The sequence below is a fragment of the Episyrphus balteatus genome, chromosome 2, assembly GCF_945859705.1.
Source record: "Episyrphus balteatus chromosome 2, idEpiBalt1.1, whole genome shotgun sequence".
NCBI lineage: Eukaryota > Metazoa > Arthropoda > Insecta > Diptera > Syrphidae > Episyrphus > Episyrphus balteatus.
This window is the reverse complement of record NC_079135.1, coordinates 27,133,033-27,138,678: the sequence shown is the minus strand read 5'-3', so window position 1 is coordinate 27,138,678 and position 5,646 is coordinate 27,133,033.

Below are 5,646 nucleotides of genomic sequence, written 5' to 3'. Positions count from 1 at the left end.
ATATTATTATAGACACTTTAGATTCTTGTTTCTAATATCAAAAGTAACATAATTGCTTGATTTCAATAAGATTCTTCTATAATAACTTAGTTTTTCTAATATACCCACATTTTCTCTATACCTTAAAAAAGCATCCTTTCACAGGAAATTTCCAAGGCAAGGAAGACATTTATAATAAGCTTCGCAAGGGTGTACCTTTTATACCATTGATTTTATCGGATTTATCGTGGATTTTCCTTATTTCCAAAAAAAAACACACTTTCAAGTAATTTTGTTTTAATAGTATTTTGTGGTACTTATTCTGAATTTCACCCTTTCTTAAAAAAACACCATTTAACTCAATATAATTTCGGATAACCTTGGATTCTTAGTTCTTATAAAAAAAGAAACGTTTTCACCAAGTTTAAAAAATGAACAAAATTTATGTTAGCTGTAATGATACCAGTCTCTTATACCCTTTAAAAAAGACCCTTTCAACAAAAATATTTTTAAGAACTTTTATTGTAAAATGTTTTAATTTCAAAGGAGATTTAAATCGTCAAGTTAAAAATTTTCAGAGCCAAATTTTGATGAATCGGAAATCAAAATTTTGAGTACCTACCGTGTAAATAAAATGGAAAACAAAATTACTTTTTCAAAAATTGTAAAAACGATTTTGTTTAAAAAGGTGACAATTTTAAATCTTCAAACAAATTTCCATTTTTTCCATAAATTTGGGTTTTGAAATTATGTTCTACAATCGCATAATTTGTTTCATTTGAATGGCATGTAAATTTTGTTTTGAAAAATGTTTGAAACTTTTCTTGAAATTCAAATATGTTTTTTAACGGCTTCAACAATTTTTAAAATTTCTAAAATTTTTGTATTATGAAAATTTTTATGAAATGCTTTATTTTATAGATACTTTTGCTTTCTTAACAACAATTCTTATATTTATTTTTACATTTATTATAAAATAAATTAAAATTATTGTCTTATAATTTTTTAAATAAAAAGTTTAACATATTCAGCAAATTTTACCATAAGAGGGAGTACGTGCTTATTTATTTAAACAACCTTAGCATTGCACACATCCGGCTGTTTATAGCTAAACGGTCTCCCTGAACATTTTACTTGTTTGTTTAAAGGAGATGGCACATTTTTGGGACCAGTGTGTTCACTAACGAAATGGGTATCAAATGAAAGGTGACGGTAAGCACATTACGTGGGTAAAATATTTTCAAATTCGGTAGTGGGATTTTGGAGATATTTGAGTTTGAAGTTTCGGATTTCAAAATCAAGATTTCAGCTATTTTTTTGAACAATTAATCGTAGAATGTGTAGAAAGGACTTTTTATATTGGAAATTAGTTAATCTTTCTTTTTCTAGTACATCATTTTTATATAGGAGTTATACTTTCAGAGTAACAGAACCGCAAAGTATCTCATTCTCAGTAATTCCGCACTTAACTCTAAGGGTTGTTTAAAATATTTAAAATATCAAAAAACACACAATTTTCGGTAGTGTAACTCTGAAATAATAACTCCTAGAGAAAAATGATGTACTAGAAAAAGAAAGATTAACTAATTTCCAATCTAAAAAGTCCTTTCTAGTTTTCTGTCCGACCAGTCGTTCTCGAGATATTGAGACATATGCGTTTTTCAAAATGGCGGTCGGCCCACAAGACCAAACAATACGCAATCTGAGATTTGTACTTGGGATAAACCCCTCTTCAATACTGCATTCAAACTTAGCTGACGTCAGAGCTTTTTCCAGATTTTTCCCCATTGACTGAACTATAGTTTCTATTCTTATTATTTAATAGGCATATTTCAGCGCGTTTTTGTGTATTTTGCTTATTATAAGGTTTTTGTATGTTTTAAAGAACTATTTTATATATAGAATTAAAGGTAACACATTAAGCTATCGAAAAATTGCAAAAAAAGTGGATGTCACCACTGAATATTTTGATATTTCGATGTGCCAAATGCCTCGCTTAAAAAAATCACCTTTTGAGAAGTAAATACCTAATATGTATTATTTTTTTTAATAAAGAAAAAAACTTTTGATACAGATTTATAGACAAGAGAAATACCTTTCATTTGATACCAATATTATTTCTGTACACCCATTATTACGCATTCTACGATTAATTGTTCGAAAAATTAGCTGAAATCTTGATTGTGAAATCCGAAACTTCAAACTCAAATATCTCCAAAACCCCACTAACGAATTTGAAAATATTTTACCCACGTAATGTGCTTACCGTCACCTTTCATTTGATACCAATTTCGTTAGTGAACACACTGGGCCCAAGCTCGATAGAAAAATGTGCCATCTCCTTTAAATTTGGTAACCCCATATCAATACTTTTATGATTAAATATCCTTTGTCAGTAAAATTTATTATTAATTCGTAACATGTACATTAGGGTGTGTCAAAATCTAAAGTATTTAATTTTCAAATGTAATAGTTTTTAAAAGTTGTATTGCTTATCAAAACTAAATCCTGCTTTTACAATTTCCATATTAATTAAAATCTTTGGCTCGCTGAAAATATAGGAAGAAATCAAAGAAATTTGGATTTTTAGAGGTTTTTGAAATATACCTATGTTTGCGCCGTTTGGATACAAAAACAAATATATTAAATACTTTTAGGCTTTCACGTGAAAGGCAATTCCAAGAAAAAACTTTTAAGCTTATATTTTTTTGGAATTGAACCTTAGTAAAGAAGCTGCGAAATAATAAGCGAAAAAAAAAAATCATTTTTTCATATAAAATCGTTTTTTTCTTAACAACTTCAACCGATTTGAGCGAGCCAAAGACGAACGATATTATAATTTTTTTTTTTACATATTATTAAACCTTAGACCCTGTTAAAACTTTTGACCACATTGCAAAATTAGAGTAGGTACTTTTTTTCGGCCATACAAAAGTGACACACCCTAATGTACATGGTAACCCTCCAGTCTCAACCCTGCAGGGATATGCAGTGACAACCCTAGAATGTTTTTTTAATTCGTAAATACATTGAAAACTAAAAAAATTAAGCATATTAATCGAAGAGGGAAGTGTATGACTTATGACGGAGTTTGTGCTAAAAAAATGTCAAGTATACGCCATAGTGAACCATATTGAAAAATTCTGTCGTGCGTATTATATTACATTATTTGAATAGGTTTGATTACTAATCAATATTTAAAAGAACTAATCAATCATTCCTAATCTCTTTCCAGTAAAAAAAATTGGAGTTGTTCCTAAACTTATTACATTTTGTGAATGAAATAATGAAAAGTCTTATTTAGGGACAAGGACAAAGCTAACAAGTTTTTTTTTTCAAACTGGGTTAAAAAAGAGCCTCAAGTTATTTTTCTTTATAATTAGAATGCACCACCTTGACACCAAAAAAAAAAATGGACAACAATTGACACAAAAAAAAAGAAGAAGAATACATTTAATTTAGCAACCACAACAAAAAGTTTTATGTAAAGAGATAGAAATACCTTCCTTTTCTTCTGTTAGCACAATATACAAGTTTTTTTTTTTTTTTTTCATTTTGTTATAATGAAAACTTTTCACTTCATCTAAACTGAATTTTGTTTATTTTTTTCTCTCTTCCATCTTCTCAAACTTGTCCTAATTTTTTCTGTTTAACAAAAGGAAAAGACCCAAAACGATGTCCTTATTACTTGTGTTTATCTTGCCGGTAAGTTGTTAGCTGTGAGAGTAAACAACGCTAAACAGTCTAAACTAACTTTTTCTATTTTCTTCTGTATAAATCTCATTTTAAAAATGAAAATCTAATTTGTTCAAGAAATTAGTTATCTTTCAACAAGATACTGAGTATTTTAATACTTTTTATACCTTACATTTATGATTTTGTTCTGCAAGAAAATTAACCTCGAAAGTTTTTATTTTTTTTTATAATTTTGTTCCTAGAATCTTATAACTCCTTTGAAATATAGCAAACCACACCTCCTGGTTTTGATGTTTTTCCGTGTTCTCTTATTAGAGGGAAAATATTTAATATATAAACTTGAAGTCTTCTGGAAGAGAATGTAATTATGTTTATTTGTATTCGCTGCAAGCGTTTTATAATTATAGAAGTGAGAAGAATTAAGTTGAAACAACGACGAAACAAGTTCCTTAATTAGTTCGCTCACAAACTCAAGGACACATCACGTGGCAAGTCATACAACTCAACTTTCATAGTGAAGTAAAATTCATAAACAAAGAGAGATGCAATATCTTCTTCATTTTAACTAGTTTATAGTTGTACCTGCTACGCTTTAACCAGGGTTGCCAAGACCTTTACCATGCGAAATAGGTAGGTACTCTTACTACATACAGTAGCGAGCAAAAAAAATGCAAACGAAAAAAGTTTAATGATTTTTGAACAAGAACTTAGTTACCAAATTTGGCATATTGAAACTGTTTTATCATCATTAAACAGAGTCAATTTGTGGAATATTTTACTCCAAAACCATTATTTGGTCCAAAGTCTACCTAAATATGCGTTTTTAGACGAGCAAAAAAATTCAAATGTTTTTATTGTTTGCATTTTTTTTGCTCGCTACTGTATATCAAGTTAAACATTCGTATAAGTGGCTACGTACAGCTTTTAAAGGATGGGCCGATCCACTTTTGCAAAGGTGTTTTTGGAATTAGTTTTTTGGACCAAAAATAACAGTATCTGTCGCTGTCATATTCAAATTGAAAAAGTTTAATTTTCTCACAAACGGCTCCAACGATTTTGATCAAAACGATTTGATAGACAAGGTCTATCTTTTAATGAAAAAGTTTTTTTTTTCAAAAATCGTTATTAACGGTACCTGCCTGTCAGATTTTTTAAAATAAGATTTTTTTCAACTACTGATTCGATCTTCATAATTTGTATATAGGTAAGCCAAAAATAAAGTTTTGAAAATATTAATTTTTGCTTTTTTAATTTTTTTTGAAAAATCGAATTTTTGACTTTTTTTTTCAATTTTATTGAAATTTTTTTTTTAGGTGTTGATTTATTAATAATTTCTAAAAAAATGACATAACAAGTTTATTTTAAAACTTTTTTTTTTAAATTGGTATAAAAAATTAATTTAAAAGAAAGGCTAAAGATTTTGAAATGTTTTGTTCTAAAAATGCGTCCTTATGAAAAAAAAATTAGAGTGGATAATTTTTTCTGGAGCTCAATTTCTTTTAAAGAGTTATTTTTTTCATTTGAAGAAGGAATGTAATTTTTGTTTGCCATGTGATCAAAATGGTTTTTCTTAAAAACGGCTCTTACAATTTTGATTTAAAAAATTACATGTTACAAGGTCAAATTTATCAAATAAAATTAATATTTTTTGAATCATTATATTAATGGTACTCACCATAGAACCGGTTTCTTGACACTATTCCGTGACACCGAAATTATTGTGCAAAAACTTTTTATAATATAAACAAAAAAGGAAAATTTTTCAAAAAATTAGGTAATTTTAGGATTTAAAAAAAAGTTTTTTTTTTTTTGAAAACGGACGAAGAATGTTGTTGAAAATTTGTTTTTTGTGTCGATTAATGTTTCGTTGTTGATACCAATTTGTTTTATTTAAATGCTTGAAATATTTTGTACAAAAAAAAATATTTTCAAATGTTTTTTTTTCTTAAAATTCTTTTTTTGTACATAAAA